The 19,118-nt window shown below is 43.4% G+C and overlaps 1 protein-coding gene across 2 annotated transcripts in view; it reads left to right on the forward strand.

The window, feature by feature from the left end:
- GIGYF2 (GRB10 interacting GYF protein 2) overlaps positions 1 to 19,118 on the forward strand; it is a 164,054-nt gene that overhangs the window by 1,070 nt on the left and 143,866 nt on the right. The gene's annotated exons all lie outside the window — the stretch shown is intronic.

Raw genomic sequence — 19,118 nt, forward strand, 5'->3', positions numbered from 1 at the left:
AACACTGGGCTAAGCGCTTGGGAAGTACAAGCTGGGAACATCTAGAGATGGTCCCTACCCAACAGTGGGCTCACAGTCTAGAAGGGGGAGACAGAGAACAAAACCAAACATACTAACAAAATAAAATAAATAGAATAGATATGTACAAGTAAAATAGAGTAATAAATACGTACAAATATATATACATATACATATATATACGTACAAACATATATACATATACAGGTGCTGTGGGGAAGGGAAGGAGGTAAGGCGGGGGGGTGAAGAGGGGGAAGAGGGGGAGATGAAGGAGGGGGCTCAGTCTGGGAAGGCCTCCTGGAGGAGGTGAAATGACTTGCCCAAGGTCACACAGCTGACAAGCCATAGAGCCGGGATTAGAACCCATTAGATTAGATTTGAACCTACTAAGCACTTATTGGGTGCAAAGCACCATACTGTACTTCCCAAGCGCTTAGTCCAGTGCTCTGCACACAGTAAGCGCTCAATAAATACGATTGAATGAATGAATGAATGAATACTAAACACTGGGAAAGCATACCCAGTTGGGAACCAGCCCTAGTCCCTGACTTTCAAGAGGCTCAGAGCCTAAGACAAAAGGCAGGGAGTGGGAGACTGGCAGCAAACACATAAAGAGAGATGAAACAATAGAAAACACTGAAACCACGTAAGAGCCCAAGATGAATACACATAATAAAAACAAAAAAGGAGCGTGGTACTGTGCCTGGAAGAGGAAGACTCAGAATTCATTAGCCACAGTAACTGGCAATAGCAGCTACAGCACGAGCCGGAGTTCTGTGATTTGGGGGAGGCCGCATGTGGCCACTGCCTGTGTCCTTCCCAAAACGGTGGTATAAATCAGGATGGGAACAAGTTCCTGGTTGATGGCATGAAGGGGCCTGGCCTGAGACCCCTATTATGCGTATCTGTAATTCATTTATTTATATTAATATCTGTCTCCCCCTCTGGACTGTAAGCTTTTTGTGGGCAGGGAACGTGTCTATTATTATATTGTACTCTCCCAAGCGCGCCGTACAATGTTCTGCACACAGTAAGCGTTCAATAAATACGACTGACTGACCGGCTGACGCAGTATGGCTGCCAAGTAAGCGCTTACTCTGTGCAAAGCACTGTTCTAAGCGCTGGGGAGGTTACAAGGTGATCAGGTTGTCCCATGGGGGGGCTCACAGTCTTAATCCTTATTTTCCAGATGAGGTAGCTGAGGCACAGAGAAGTGAAGTGACTTGCCCAAAGTCACACAGCTGACAATTGGTGGAGCTGGGGTTTGAACCCGTGACCTCTGACTCCGAAGCTAAGTGAGACGAAGCTGCGCTTTGAGCCAGCCGGTGTCAGTTAGTCAATCGATCCTATCTATTGAGTGCTTACTCTGTGTGGGGCAATGTACTTCATCATCATCATCAATCGTATTTATTGAGCGCTTACTATGTGCAGAGCACTGTACTAAGCTCTTGGAAAGTACAATTTGGCAACAGAGACAATCCCTACTCATCAACGGGCTCACGGTCTCGGGGCGGCGGGGACGGGGCTGGGAGAATATACTGGAGTTAGTATGATCGTTTACTTTCTCTGCCCTCAAGGAGCTCACGTTTTAATCAGGGAGATCATCATCATCATCATCAATCATATTTATTGAGCGCTTACTGTGTGCAGAGCACTGTACTAAGCGCTTGGGAAGTACAAATTGGCAACATATAGAGACAGTCCCTACCCAACAGTGGGCTCACAGTCTAAAAGGGGGAGACAAAACCAAACATACTAACAAAATAAAATAAATAGAATAGGTATGTACAAGTAAAATAAGTAAGTAAATAAATAAATAAATAAATAAATAAATAGAGTATGGACACTAACATAAATTACTAGTAAGGGGAAGCGACAGAATTTAAAGGTATGTTCATATGCTGATTCTCTTTGGAGAAGTAGCATGGCCTAGTGGAAAGAGCACGGGCCTGGGAGACAAAGGACCTGGGTTCTAATCCCCACTCCACCAATTTCCTGCTGTGTGATCTTGGACAAGTCATCTCATTCATTCGTTCATTCATTCAAGTCATATTTATTGAGCCCTTGCTGTGTGCAAAGCACCGTTCTAAGCTCTCGGGAGAGTGCAGTATATCAACCAACGGACACATTCCTGCCCACAACGAGCTGTGCCTCAGTTTCCTCATCTGTAAAATGGGGGTTTACTTGCCATTCTCTCTCCTACTTAGATTGTGAGCCCCATGTGGGACAGGGTCTTGTGTCCAACCTGATTATCTTGTGTCCATCCCAGGGCTTAGAAAGTGCTTGATCCCCCCATCTTACCTCCTTCCCTTCCCCACAGCACCTCTATATATGTATATATGTTTGTACATATTTATTATTCTATTTATTTATTTATTTTAGTTGTACATATCTATTCTATTTATTTTATTTTGTTAGTATGTTTGGTTTTGTTCTCTGTCTCCCTCTTTAAGACTGTGAGCCCACTGTTGGGTAGGGACTGTCTCTATATGTTGCCAACTTGTGCTTCCCAAGCGCTTAGTACAGTGCTCTGCACACAGTAAGTGCTCAATAAATTCGATTGATTGATTGATTGATTGATTGATTGATAGTAAATGCTTACCAAATGCCATGATTATTATGAATGCTATTGGGGGTGGGGGAAACACAGTGGGAGGTTAGTGGGGGATATGGAGAGGGATGAGGGAGGGGAGAGATTGTCTTTTTTTGGGCAACTAGGGAGTGGGAGTGGGGGTGTGCTATGGTTTCTAGACAGTTTCTAGTTGTCCCCATTCATTCATTCATTCATTCAATTGTATTTATTGAGCGCTTACTGTGTGCATTGTCCTTCAGTGCCCTGGTGTCTGGGTTTGCATATCCCATGCTTACAGGGCACACGTTATTACCTAGTAATGGGCCAAATAGGCACCATAATCAATCAATCATCAATCAATCACACTTACTGAGCATTTCCTCCATGCAGAGCACTGCTCTAAATGCTTGAGAGCGTACATACAATCAAGTAGACCAGATCCCTGCTCTCGAGGAACTTACAGTCTAGAGAGGGAGAGAGGAACAAAGATAAATTGCGAGTAGGGTGAAGCAACAGAAATAAAAAAAATGTATATAAGCGCTACTGAGAGTGGGAAAGAGTGAGTACCCAAGTGCCAATCAATCAATGCTTTTTATTGAGCACTTACTGTGTGCAGAGCACTGTATTAAGTGCTTGGGAGAGTACAGTGCGATAGAGTTAGCAGACACATTCCCTGCCTACAACAAGCTTACGGTCTAGAGGGGAGACAGACATCTTTTAGACTGTGAGCCCACTGTTGGGTAGGGACTGTCTCTATATGTTGCCATCTTGTACTTCCCAAGTGCTTAGTACAGTGCTCTACACACAGTAAGCGCTCAATAAATACGATTGATTATGATGATGATTGAGATCAGCATGGCTCAGTGGAAAGAGCCCGGGCTTGGGAGTCAGAAGTCATAGGTTCAAATCCCGGCTCTGCCAATTGCCAGCTGTGTGACTTTGGGCAAGTCACTTAACTTCTCTGGGCCGCAGTTCCCTCATCTGTAAAATGGGGATGAAGACTGTAAGCCCCCTGTGGGACAACCTGATCACCTTGTAACCTCCCCAGCACTTAGAACAGTGCTTTGCACATAGAAAGCACTTAATAAAGCACTTAGTACAGTGCTCTGCACACAGTAAGCGCTCAATAAATACGATTGAATGAATGAATTGAACAAATGCCATTATCGTTATTATTATTAATACAAATAAAGGATTTATAATATATAATTTAAAGATATGTACATAAGTGTTGTTGGGGGTAGGGCGAATAGCGAATGTCCAAAGGTCACAGATCCAAAGGCATAGATCATGGGTGGTCGTGGGTTCTAACCCCAGCTGCACCACTTGTCTGCTGTGTGATCTTGGGCATGTCACAACTTCTCTGTGCCTCAATTACCTCACCTGCCAAATGGGGATTTAAAATGTGAGCCCCGCATGGGACAACCTGATTACCTTGTATCTATCCCAGCGCTTAGAACAGTGCTTGGCATATAGTAAGTACTTAACAAATACCGTCATTATTATAGATGTCGCTGAAAGGAGAGCAAGATGGGAAAAGAGGGCTTAATTGGGGAAGGCCTCTTGGAGGAGATGTGATTTTAATAATGCTTTGAATAATTGAATAATTTAATAATTCTCCCCCTTTTAGACTGTGAGCCCACTGTTGGGTAGGGACTGTCTCTATATGTTGCCAACTTGTACTTCCCAAGCGCTTAGTACAGTGCTCTGCACACAGTAAGCACTCAATAAATACGATTGATTGATTGATTGATTTGAAGGTGGAGTGGCATGTAGGGATTAGGAGGGAGTTCCAGGCTAACAGGAGAACCTGGGAAAGGGAGGGATCGGCAGTGAGATCAATGAGACGGGCACAGTGAGCAAGCTGGCTCTAAAAGAGCTGAGTGTGTGGGCTGGGCTGTAGTATTCATTCAGTCGTACTTATTGAGTGCTTACTGTGTGCAGAGCACTGTACTAAGCGCTTGGGAAGTACAAGCTGGCAACCTATAGAGACGGTCTCTACCCAACAATGGGCTCACGGTCTAGAAGGGGGAGACAGACAACAAAACAAAACATGTGGACAGGTGTCAAGTCGTCAGAACAAGTAGAATTAAAGCTAAATGCACATCATTTAGCCCCTTCCTTCCTCTCCCCCTCGTCCCCCTCTCCATCCCCCCCATCTTACCTCCTTCTCTTACCCACAGCACCTGTATATATGTATATATGTTTGTACGTATTTATTACTCTATTTATTTATTTATTTTACTTGTACATATCTATTCTATTTATTTTATTTTGTTAGTATGTTTGGTTTTGTTGTCTGTCTCCCCATTTTAGACTGTGAGCCCACTGTTGGGTAGGGACTGTCTCTATATGTTGCCAACTTGTACTTCATTCATTCATTCAGTCGTATTTATTGAGCGCTTACTGCCCAAGCGCTTAGTACAGTGCTCTGCACACAGTAAGCGCTCAATAAATATGATTGATTGATTGATTGATTGATCATTAACAAGATCTCAGTGAGGTGAGGTAGGATGGAGTGAGCTGACTGAGTGCTTTAAAGCCAATGGAAAGGAGTTTCTGTTTGAGGGGGCAGTGGATGGGCAGCCACTGAATCAATCAATCAATCAATCAATCGTATTTATTGAGCGCTTACTGTGTGCAGAGCACTGTACTAAGCGCTTGGGAAGTACAAGTTGGCAACATATAGAGACAGTCCCTACCCAACAATGGGCTCAGGTTCTTGAGGAGTGGGGAGACATGGACTGAACATTTTTGTTTAAAAAATGGACTGGACTGGAGTGGGGAGAGCCAGGAAGCCGGGAGGTCGGTGAGGAGGCAGATGCAGTAATCAAGGCAGGATAGGATAAGTGCTTGGATCAGCATGGTAGCCGTTGGGACGGTGAGGAAAGGGTAGATTTTAGCAATTGTGAAGGTAGGATTTGGTGACAGATTGAGGATATGATGGCATTTATTAAGCGCTTACTATGTGCAAAGCACTGTTCTAAGCGCTGAAATGTATGTATGTATGTAATGAAATGTATGTAAGGAGAAATGAGAGAGATGAGTCGAGGATAACAGAGGAAACAGTCTTTTAGACTGTGAGCCCACTGTTGGGTAGGGACTATCTCTATATGTTGCCAACTTGTACTTCCCAAGCGCTCAGTACAGTGCTCTGCACGTAGTAAGCGCTCAATTAATACGATTGATTGATTGATTGAGGATAACACCAAGGCGACAGGTTTGTGAAATAGGGAGGATAGTGGTCTTGTCTACAGTGATAGGAAGACAGGGAGAGGACAGGGTTTGATACAGAAGTACTGTTTCGGACAAGTTTAGTTTGAGGTGACGGCAGGACACCAAGGTAGAAGCATCCTGAAGACAGGAGGAAATGCAGAGAAGCACGAGAAGCAGCATGGCCCAGTGGAGAGAGCACGGGCCCCGGAGTCAGAAGGACATGGATTCTAATCCTGGCTCTTCCCCTTTTCTGCCGTTTCACCTGGGGCAAGTCGCTTAACTTCTCAGTGCCTCAGTTAGCTCATCTGTAAAATGGGGCTTGAAACTGTGAGCCCGATGTGGGACGGGGACTGTGTTCAACCTGATAAATTTGTATCTTCCTCACTGCTTGGCACATATTAAGTGCTAAACAAATGCTATTAAATAAATGTGAGACTGCAAGGAAGGAGAAAGGTCAGGGCTGGAGATGTAGATTTGGGAATCATCTGTATAGATGTGGTAGTTGAAGCCATGGGAGCAAATGAGTTCTCCAAGGGAGTGGGTAGAGATGAAGAATAGAAGGAGATCTAGAACTGAGCCTTGAAGGACACCCAAATTCATTCATTCATTCAATCGTATTTATTGAGCGCTTACTGTGTGCAAAGCACTGGACTGTCTGTATATGTTGCCAATTTGTACTTCCCAAGCGCTTAGTACAGTGCTCTGCACATAGTAAGCGCTCAATAAATACGATTGATGATGATGATGATGGACTAAGCACTTGGGAAGTACAAGTTGGCAACATACAGGGACGGTCCCTACCCAACTGTTAGGGAGGAGCCTGCCAGAGAAACTGAAAAGGTGATGCAGCAGTAATAATAATAATAATGATGGCATTTATTAAGTGCTTACTATGTGCAAAGCACTGTTCTAAGCGCTGGGGAGGTTACAAGATGATCCCATGGGGGGCTCACAGTCTTAATCCCAATTTTACAGATGAGGTAACTGAGGCCCAGAGAAGTGAAGTGACTTGCCCAAAGTCACACAGCTGACAATTGGCGGAGCTGGGATTTGAACCCATGACCTCTGACTCCAGAGCCCATGCTCTTTCCACTGAGCCACGCTGCTTCCTCAGACTTTTAGGAGGGAGGGAAGGGGAAGTTGTGGTTTTTAGACATTTCTAGTTGCCCTTTATGTCCTTTGGTGGCCCTGCACCTGGGCTTGTATGTCCTGTAGACCTCTAGCCCTGTTTGCACAGCACTCTGCATTTCTTAGCTGGGGCCAAATAGCTGCCTCGATCAATCAATTAGTCAATGAATAATGTATTTTGAGTCCTTTAGACTGTAAACTCGTGGTTAGGGAATGTGTCTACCGAGTCTTTTGCATTATACCCTCCCAAGCACTTAATAACGATGGCATTTGTTAAGTGCTTACTCTGTGCAAAGCACTGTTCTAAGCGCTGGGGAGGATACAAGGTGATCAGGTTGTCCCACGTGGGGCTCACAGTCTTAATCCCCATTTTACAGATGAGGGAACTGAGGCTCAGAGAAGTTAAGTGACTTGCCCAAGGTCACACAGCAGACATGTGGCGGAGCCGGGATTCATTCATTAATTCATTCAATTGTATTTATTGAGCGATTACTGTGTGCTGTACTAAGCGCTTGGCAACATATAGAGACGGTCCCTACCCAACAGTGGGCTCACAGTCTAGAAGTAGACGGCATTCGAACCCATGACCTCTGACTCCAAAGCCCGTGCTCTTGCCACTGAGCCACGCTGCTTCTCTCAATAATCAAGAGCTTAATACAGTATTCTGCACACAGTAAGCGCTCAGTTAATACCATTGATTGATAGACTGAAAGCTTACTCTAAGCGCTTGAGAGAGTACGATAAATAGACATAATAATAATGATGGCATTTGTTAAGCGCTTACTATGTGCCAAGCACTGTTCTAAGTGCTGAGGTAATAATAATAATAATAATAATAATGAAGGTATTTGTTAAGCGCTTACCATGTGCCAAGCACTGTTCTAAGTGCTGAGGTAATAATAATAATAACGAAGGTATTTGTTAAACGCTTACCATGTGCCAAGCACTGTTCTAGGCGCTGTGGTAGATACAAGGTAAGCAGGTTGTCCCACGTGGGGCTCACAAGCTTCATCCCCATTTTCCAGATGAGGTAACTGAGGCCCAGAGAAATGAAGTGACTTGCCCAAAGTCACACAGCTGACGAGTGGCGGAGCCGGGATTAGAACCCATGACCTCTGACTCTCAGGCTCGTGTTCTTTCCACTGAGCCATGCTGCTTCCTATAGATCCTTATCCTCAAGGATCTTACAATCTCATGGAGGAGGTAGGCATTTCATTACACAAAGGGGAAGTGCCCAAATATAAAGACATTCACTTGTCTACATCAATCAATCAATCAATCAATTGTAGTTATTGAGCACTTACTGTGTGCAGAGCACTGTACTAAGCGCTTGGGAAGTACAAGGTGGCAACATATAGAGACGGTCCCTACCCAACAGTGGGCTCACAATCTAGAATGTTTTGTTTTGTTGTGTCTCCCCCTTCTAGACTGTGAGCCCATTGTTGGGTAGGGACTGTCTCTATATGTTACTGACTTGTACTTCCCAAGTGCTTAGTACAGTGCTCTGCACACAGTAAGCGCTCAATAAATATGATTGAATGCAAGAATGAATGAAGTGCCATGAGGTTGGGAAGTGGAGTGAGTACCTTTTTTTTAATGGTATTTAAGTGCTTCCTATGTGCCGGGCACTGAAGTGTGTGCTGGGGAAGATAGAATTTAATCAGGTCAAACACAGTCCATGTCCCACAAGGGGCTCGCAGTCTTAATGTCCATTTTCCAGATGAGGTAACTGAGACTCAGAGGAATGGAGTGATTTGCCTAAGGTTACCCAAGCAGAAAATCAATCAATCAATCGTATTTATTGAGTGCTTACTGTGTGCAGAGCACTGTACCAAGCGCTTGGGAAGTACAAGTTGGCAACATATAGGGACAGTCCCTACCCAACAGTGGGCTCACAGTCTAAAAGTGATGGGGCCGCCATTAGAACCCAGATAATAATAATAATTATTATTATTATTGGCATTTGTTAAGTGCTTACTATGTGCAGAGCACTGTTCTAAGCGCTGGGGAGGATACAGGCTGATCAGGTTGTCCCACGTGGGGCTCACAGTCTTAATCCCCATTTTACAGATGAGGTAACTGAGGCCCAGAGAAGTGAAGTGACTTGCCCAAGATCACACAGCAGACATGTGGCGGAGTTGGAATTCGAACCCATGACCTCTGACTCCAAAGCCCGTGCTCTTTCCACTGAGCCACGCTGCTTCTCTCCATCTAACTCCCAAGGTCGGGCTCTATCCATGGAGCCATGCGCTGCTTAGGGGTACCAACTCAATTACAAAACGATGCAGGAGGGAGAGTGGGGTGTTGAGCAAGTAGTATGGGAAGACTTTCAGGAATTGCGATTTTATTAAGGCTTTAAAGATTGGGAGAGAACCAGATGTCCAGTTCATTCAGTCGTATTTAGTGAACGCTTCCTGTGTGCAGAGCACTGGACTAAGTGCTTGGAAAGTATAATTTGGCAACAGATAGAGGCAATCCCTACCCAATAATGGGCTCACAGTCTAGAAGGGGGGGAGACAGACAACAAAACAAAACAAGTAAGGTGTTTCAAAATAGATAAATAGGATTATATATATATATGCACATAATTAATAATATTAATAGAGTAATAAATATGTACAAATGATATGCAATTATATCAGTCAATTTTTTTGAAAGTCAGTGATTTTTCATTTTATTCACTGGTAAAATCACGTTCAGGGGTCGAACTCTGGCAGCAATGCTGGTGTCTCTGGAATGCTCTGCACCCAGTAGGTGCTCCATAATAATAATACTAATACTAATAATAATAACTATTATGGTATTCGTTAAGTGTTTACTATGGGCCAAACATCGTTTTAAGCACTGGGGTAGATACAATAATAACAACAATAATGATGGCATTTGTTAAGCGCTTACTATGGGTCAAACATTGTTCTAAGCGATAGGGTAGATATAATAATAATAATAATAATAATAATAATAATAATAATAATAATAATAATGATACTGCTAAGCTCTTACTATGGGCCAAGCACTGTTCTAAGCTCTGGAGTAGATACAATAATAGTAATAATGATGGTATTGTTAAGCGCTTACTATAGGCCAAGAACTGTTCTATGTGCTGGGGTAGATACAGGGAATCAGGTTGTCCCATGCGGGGTTCACACTTTTAATCTCCATTTTATAGATGAGGTAACTGAGGCCCAGAGAAGTGAAGTGTCTTGCCCAAGGTCACACAGCAGACAAGTGGTGAAGGCAGGATTAGAATCGAGATCCTTCGACTCTCGAGCCCGTGCTTTTTCCACTAAACCACGCTGCTGCTCACGTTGCTCAAGAAACGGCGCTGATGACCTGACTGAGGGACAAAATTAATGGCCGGATGCTGACAGATTCATTCATTCATTCAATCGTATATATTGAGCTCTTACTGTGTGCAGAGCACTGTACTAAGCGCTTGGGAAGTCCAAGTTGGCAACATATAGAGATGGTCCCTACCCATGACTGAGGTCAGTCAGTCCCAGACTGAGCCCCTTTCTTCCTCTCCCCCTCATCCCCCTCTCCATCCCCCCCATCTTACCTCCTTCCCTTCCCCCCAGCACCTGTATATATGTATATATGTTTGTACATATTTATTACTCTATTTATTTTACTTGTACATATCTATTCTATTTATTTTATTTTGTTAGTATGCTTGGTTTTGTTCTCTGTCTCCCCCTTTTAGACTGTGAGCCCACTGTTGAGTAGAGACTGTCTCTATATGTTGCCAACTTGTACTTCCCAAGCGCTTAGTACAGTGTTCTGCACACTGTAAGCGCTCAATAAATACGATTGATTGATTGACTGATTGATTGAGGCTGACCGGAAACGCCCCCATTATCCTCTGCTCCTCCTCCCTTCCCCATCACCCCCACTCCCTCCCTCTGCCCTCCCCTCTTCCCCTCCCCACAGCACTGGTGTATATTTGTACATATTTTTTACTCTATTTTATTAATGATGTGTTTATAGCTCTAATTTTATATCTATTCTGATGGTATTGACTCCAATCCACATGTTTTGTTTTGTTGTCTGCCTCCCCCTTCTAGACTGTGAGCCCGTTGTTGGGTAGGGATTGTCTCTGTTGCAAACTGTACTTTCCAAGCGCTTAGTACAGTGCTCTGCACACAGTAAGCGCTCAATAAATACGATTGAATGAGTGAATGAATCTATAATTCTATTTATCTATTTTGATTTTATTAATAATGTGTACATAGTTATAATTCTATTCATCTATTTTGATGCTATTTACGCCTATCTACTTGTTTTATTTTGTTGTCTGTCTCCCCCTTCTAGACTGTGAGCCCATTGTGGGGTAGGGACCGTCTCTTTATGTTGCCGACTTGTATTTCCCAAGCGCTTAGTACAGTGCTCTGCACACAGTAAGCGCTCAATAAATACGATTGAATGAATGAATAATTATTGTTAGTAATAATGAATGACTGAATTTGGAAGGCCTCATAGTAAGCGCTCAGTCAATAAATATGATTGAATGAATGAATTATTATTATTAATAATGAGTGACTGAATTTGGAAGGCCTCATAGTAAGCGCTCAATAAATAAATTCGATTGAATGAATGAATCAGTAAGTGCTCAATAAATACAATTGAATGAATGAATTATTATTATTATTATTAATAATAATGAATGACTGAACTTGGAAGGCCTCATAGTAAGCACTCAGTCAATGAATACGATTGAATGAATGAATTATTATTATTATTAATAATGAGTGACTGAATTTGGAAGGCCTCATAGTAAGCGCTCAATAAATAAATTTAATCGAATCAATCAATCAATCAATCAATCGTATTTATTGAGCGCTTACTATGTGCAGAGCACTGTACTAAGCGCTTGGGAAGTACAAATTGGCAACACATAGAGACAGTCCCTACCCAACAGTGGGCTCACAGTCTAAAAGGGGGAGACAGAGAACAGAACCAAACATACCAACAAAATAAAATAAATAGGATAGAAATGTACAAGTAAGCTAAATAAATAAATAAATCAATAGAGTAATAAATATGTACAACCATATATACATATATACAGGTGCTGTGGGGAAGGGAAGGAGGTAAGATGGGGGGATGGAGAGGGGGACGAGGGGGAGAGGAAGGAAGGATGAATCAGGAGAGGAAGGAAGGATTGAATGAATCAGTAAGTGCTCAATAAATACGATTGAATGAATGAATTATTTTTATTATTAATAATAGTGAATGACTGAACTTGGAAGGCCTCATAGTAAGCGCTCAATCAATAAATATGATTGAATGAATGAATCCGTACGGTGAGCCCGTTGTTGGGTAGGGACCGTCTGTATATGTTGCCGACTTGTACTTCCCAAGCGCTTAGTCCAGTGCTCTGCTCACGAAAGCACTCAATAAATACGATTGACCGAATGATTGAGAAGCACCGTGGCTCAGTGGAAAGAGCCTGGGCTTGGGAGTCAGAGGTCATGGGTTCAAATTCTGGCTCCGCCACGTGTCAGCTGTGTGACTTTGGGCAAATCCTTTCCCTTCTCAGTGCCTCAGTTCCCTCATCTGTCAAATGGGGATGAAGACTGTGAGCCCCACGTGGGACAACCTGATCACCTTGTATCCCAGCGCTTAGAACAGGGATTGGCACATAGTAAGCGCTTAACAAATACCATCATTATTCATTATTATTCTTGGGGCCTCAGTTCCCTCATCTGTAACATGGGGATGAAGCCTGTGAGCCCCACGTGGCTCACTAAGCCTGCATAGTAAGTGCTTAATAAATGCCATCATTATTATCATTCTCTGTGCCTGTTACCTCAACTGTGAAATGGGCATGAAGACTGTGAGCCCCACATGGGACAACCTTATCACCTTGTATCCCAGCGCTTAGAACAGGGCTTGGCACATAGAAAGTGCTTAACAAATGCCATTATTATTATTATTATTGTTATTGTGAACTGTGAAGTGGGGATGATTAACAAATGCCATCATTATTTATTATTATTCTCTGGGCCTCAGTTCCCTCATCTATATCATGGGGATGAAGACTGTGAGCCCCACATGGGACAACCTGATTACCCCGTATCTATCCCAGCGCTTAGAACAGGGCTCGGCACACAGTAAGCGCTTAACAAATGACATCATTATTATTATTCTCTGTGCCTATTACCTAAAATCATTATTGTTGTTATTATGAACTGTGAAATGGGGGTGAAGACTGTGAGCCCTCAGTGGGACACCTATATGTTGCCAACTTGTACTTCCCAAGCGCTTAGTACAGTGCTCTGCACACAGTAAGCGCTCAATAAATACGATTGATTGATTGATTACCCTGTATCTATCCCAACGCTTAGAAGAGAAGCAGCGTGGCTCAGTGGAAAGAGCCCGGGCTTGTGAGTCAGAGGTCATGGGTTCAAATCCCGGCTCCGCCAATTTTCAGCTGTGTGACTTTGGGCAAGTCACTTCACTTCTCTGGGCCTCAGTTACCTCATTGATAAATTGGGGATTAAGACTGTGAGCCCCAAGTGGGACAACCTGATCACCGTGTATCCTCCCCAGCACTTAGAACAGTGCTTTGCACATAGTAAGCGCTTAATAAATGCCATTATTATTATTTTTATTATTATAGAACAGGGCTTGGCACATAGCGCTTAACAAATACCATCATTATTATTATTCTCTGTGCCTGTTACCTCAACTGTGAAATGGGGATCAAGACAGTGAGCCCCACGTGGGACAACCTGATCATCTTGAATCCCAGCGCTTAGAACAGGGCTTGGCACATAGTAAGCGCTTAACATTCATTCATTCATTCAATCATATTTATTGAGCGCTTCCTGTGTGCAGAGCATAACAAGTACTATCATTATTTATTATTATTCTCTGGGCCTCAGTTCCCTCATCTGTAAGATGGGAATGAAGACTGTGCGCCCCACGTGGGACAACCTGATCGCCCTTTATGTATCCCAGCGCTTAGAACAGGGATTGGCACATAGTAAGCGCTTAAAAAATACCATCATTATTGTTATTATGAGCTGTGAAATGGGGATGAAGGCTTTGAGCCCTACGTGGGACAACCTGATCACCTTGTATCCCAGCGCTTAGAACAGGAAGTGGCACATAATAAGCGCTTAACAAATGCCAGCATTATTATCATTATTGTTATTATGAGCTGTGAAATGGGGATGAAGACTTTGAGCCCTACGTGGGACAATCTGATCACCTTGTATCCCAGAGCTTAGAACGGGGCTTGGCACATAGTAAGCACTTAACAAATGCCATTACTATTATCATTCTCTGTGCCTTTTACCTCAAATCATTATTATTATTATGGTTATTATGAACTGTGAAATGGGGATGAAGACGGTAAGCCCCCCGTGGGATAACCTGATCACCTTGTGTCCCAGCGCTTAGAACAGGGCTTGACACATAGTAAACGTTTAACAAATGCCATCGTGTGTCAGGGGAAAGAGCCCCGGCTTTGGAGTCAGAGGGCATAGGTTCAAATCCTGACTCCGCCAATTGTCAACTGTGTGACTTTGGGCCAGTCACTTCACTTCTCTGGGCCTCAGTTCCCTCATCTGGAAAATGGGGATTAAGACTGTGAGCCCCCCATGGGACAACCTGATCACCTTGTAACCTCTCCAGCACTTAGAACAGGGCTTGGCACATAGTAAGCACTTAACAAATGCCATCATCATCATTATTATTATAGAACAGGGCTTGGCACATAGTAAGCACTTAACAAATGCCATCATTATTATAATTATTGTAGAACAGGGTTTGGCACATAGTAAGCGCTTAACAAATACCATCATCATTATTATTCTCTGTGCCTTTTACCTCAAATCATTATTATTATTACTGTTATTATGAACTGTGAAATGGGATGAAGGCGGGGAGCCCCCCGTGGGACAACTTGATCACCTTGTGTCCCAGCGCTTAGAACAGGGCTTGGCACATAATAAGAGCTTAACAAATGCCATCATTATTATTATTATTGTTATTATGAATGGTGAAATGGGGATGAAGACTGTGAGCCCTACGTGGGACAACCTGATCACCCTGTATCCCAGAGCTTAGAACAGGGCTTGGCACATAGTAAGTGCTTAACAAATGCCATCATTATTATTATTATTATAGAACAGGGCTTGGCACATAGTAAGTGCTTAACAAATGCCATCATCATTATTATTCTCTGTGCCTTTTACCTCAAATAATTATTATTATTACTGTTATTATGAATTATGAAATGGGGATGAAGACGGTGAGCCCCCCCCCGTGGGACAACCTGATCACCTTGTGTCCCAGCGCTTAGAACAGGGCTTGGCACATAGTAAGTGCTTAACAAATGCCATCATTATTATTATTATTGTTGTTATTATGAACTGTGAAACGGGGATGAAGACTGTGAGCCCTCTATGGGGCAACCTGATCACCTTGTATCCCAGCGCTTAGAACAGGGCTTCGCACATAGTAAGCGCTTAACAAATACCATTATTATTATTATGATTGTTATTATGAGCTGTGAAATGGGGATGAAGACTGTGAGCCCTACGTGGGACAACCTGATCACCTTGTATCCCAATGCTTAGAACAGGGCTTGACACATAGTATGCGCTTAACAAATGCCATCATTATTATTATTATTCTCTGTGCCTGTTACCTCAAATCATTATCACTGTTATTATGAACTGTGAAATGGGGATGAAGATTGTGAGCCCCACGGGGGACAACCTGATTACCCTGTATCTATCCCAGCGCTTAGAATAGGGCTTGGCACATAGTAAGCGCTTAACAAATGCCATCATTATTATTATTCTCTGTGCCTGTTACCTCAAATCATTATTATTGTTATTGTGAACTGTGAAATAGGGATGAAGACGGTGGGTGAGGCACCCCTGGGACAACGTGATCACCTTGTGTCCCAGCGGTTAGAACAGGGCTTGGCACATAGTAAGCGCTTAACAGCTGCCCTCATTATTCTCTGTGCCTGTTACCTCAACTGTGAAATGGGGATGAAGATGGTGAGCTCCCCGTGGGGCAACCTGATCACCTTGTGTCTACCCCAGCGCTTAGAACGGGGCTTGGCACATAGTAAGCACTTAACAAATGCCATCATTATTATGATTATTGTTATTATGAACTGTAAGGTGGGGATGATTAGCAAATGTCATTATTATTATTATTCTCTGGGCCTCAGTTCCCTCATCCGTAACATGGGGATGAAGACTGTGTGCCCCATCTGGGACAACCTGATTACTCTATATCTATCCCAGCGCTTAGAACAGGGCTTGGCACATAGTAAGTGCTTAACAACTGCCATCATTATTCTCTGTGCCTGTTACCTCAACTGTGAAATGGGGATGAAGACGGTAAGCCCACCATGGGACAATCTGATCACCTTGTATCTACCCCAGTGCTTAGAACGGGGCTTGGCACATAGTAAGTGCTTAATAAATTCCATCATCATTATTATTATTATTATTATAGAACAGGGCTTGGCACACAGTAAGCGCTTAACAGCTGCCATCATTATTCTCTGTGCCTGTTACCTCAACTGTGAAATGGGGATGAAGACAGTGAGCCCCCCGCGGGGCAACCTGATCGTCTTGTATCTACCCCAGCACTTAGAACGGGGCTTGACACATAATAAGTGCTTAATAAATTCCATCATCATTATTATTATTATTATTATTATAGAACAGGGCTTGGCACATAGTAAGCGCTTAACAGCTGCCATCATTATTCTCTGTGCCTGTTACCTCAACTGTAAAATGGGGATGAGGACGGTGAGCCCCCCGTGGGACAACCTGCTCGCCTTGTATCTACCCCAGCACTTAGAACTGGGCTTGACACATAGTAAGCGCTTAATAAATGCCATTATTATTATTATTATAGAACAGGGCTTGGCGCATAGTAAGCGCTTAATAGCTGCCATCATTATTCTCTGTGCCTGTTACCTCAACTGTGAAATGGGGATGAGGACGGTGAGCCCCCAGTGGGGCAACCCGATCACCTTGTATTTACCCCAGTGCTTAGAATGGGGCTTGGCACATAGTAAGCGCTTAATAAATGCCATTATTATTATTATAGAACGGGGTTTGGCACATAGTAAGCGTTTAACAAATGCCATTATTATTATTATTATAGAACAGGGCTTGGGACATAGTAACCGCTTAACAGCTGCCATCATTATTCTCTGTGCCTGTTACCGCAACTGTGAAATGGGGATGAAGACAGTGAGCCCCCAGTGGGGCAACATGATCGCCTTGTAGCTACCCCAGCGCATAGAACAGGGCTTGACACGTAGTAAGCGCTTAACAAATGCCATTATTATTATTATTATTATTATTATTATTATTATTATTATAGAACAGGGCTTGGCACAAAGTAAGCACTTAACAGCTGCCATCATTATTCTCTGTGCCTGTTACCTCAACTGTGAAATGAGGATGAAGACGGTGAGCCCCCCGTGGGACAACCTGATCGCCTTGTATCTACCCCAGCGCTTAGAACGGGGCTTGACACACAGTAAGCACTTAATAAATGCCATTATTATTATTATTATAGAACGGAGCTTGGCACATAGTAAGCGCTTAACAGCTGCCATCATTATTCTCTGGGTCTGTTACCTCAACTGTGAAATGGGGATGAAGACAATGAGCCCCCAGTGAGGCAACCTGATCGTCTTGTGGCTACCCCAGCGCTTAGAACGGGGCTTGGCACATAGTAAGCGCTTAATAAATGCCATTATTATTATTATAGAACAGGGCTTGGCACATAGTAAGCGCTTAACAGCTGCCATCATTATTCTCTGTGCCTGTTACCTCAACTGTGAAATGGGGATGAAGATGGTGACCCCACTGTGGGACAACCTGATCGCCTTGTAGCTACCCCAGCACATAGAACGGGGCTTGACACATAGTAAGCACTTAACAAATGCCATTATTATGATTATTATAGAACAGGGCTTGGCACATAGTAAGCACTCAACAGCTGCCATCATTATTCTCTGTGCCTGTTACCTCAACTGTGAAATGGGGATGAAGACAGTGAGCCCCCAGTGGGGCAACCTGAACGCCTTGTATTTACCCCAGTGCTTAGAACGAGGCTTGGCACATAGTAAGTGCTTAATAAATGTCATCATCATTATTATTGTTATTACAGAACAGGGCTTGGCACATAGTAAGCGCGTAACAGCTGCCATCATTATTCTCTGTGCCTGTTACCTCAACTGTGAAATGGGGATGAAGACGGTGAGCCCACCGTGGGACAACCCGATCGCCTTGTATCTACCCCAGCGTTTAGAATGGGGCTTGGCACATAGTAAGCGCTTAATAAATGCCATTATTATTATTATTATAGAACAAGGCTTGGCACTTAACTAAGCACTTAACAGCTGCCATCATTATTCTCTGTGCCTGTTACCTCAACTGTGAAATGAGGATGAAGATGGTGACCCCCCTGTGGGGCAACCTGATCTCCTCGTAGCTACCCCAGCGCTTAGAACGGGCCTTGGCACAAAGTAAGCGCTTAATAAATGTCATTATTATTATTATTATAGAACAGGGCTTGGCACATAGTAAGTGCTTAACAGCTGCCATCATTATTCTCTGTGCCTGTTACCTCAACTGTGAAATGGGGATGAAGATGATGACGCCCCTGTGGGGCAACCTGATCGCCTTATATCTACCCCAGCGCTTAGAATGGGGCTTGACACATAGTAAGCGATTAATAAATGCCATTATTATTATTATAGAACAGGGCTTGGCACATAGTAAGTGCTTAACAGCTGCCATCATTATTCTCTGTGCCTGTTACCTCAACTGTGAAATGGGGATGAAGACGATGAGCCCCCAGTGGGGCAATCCGATTGCCTTGTATCTACCCCAGCACTTAGAACGGGGCTTGGAACATAGTAAGTGCTTAATAAATGCCATTATTATTATTATTATAGAACAGAGCTTGGCACATAGTAAGCGCTTAGCAGCTGCCGTCATTATTCCCTGTGCCTGTTACCTCAACTGTGAAATGGGGATGAAGATGGTGACCCCCCCTGTGGGGCAACCTGATTGCCTTGTATCTACCCCATTGCTTAGAATGGGGCTTGACACATAGTAAGCGCTTAATAAATGCCATTATTATTATAGAACAGGGCATGGCACATAGTAAGCGCTTAACAGCTGCC

This window comes from Tachyglossus aculeatus, chromosome 1, assembly GCF_015852505.1.
Source record: "Tachyglossus aculeatus isolate mTacAcu1 chromosome 1, mTacAcu1.pri, whole genome shotgun sequence".
Classification (NCBI taxonomy): domain Eukaryota; kingdom Metazoa; phylum Chordata; class Mammalia; order Monotremata; family Tachyglossidae; genus Tachyglossus; species Tachyglossus aculeatus.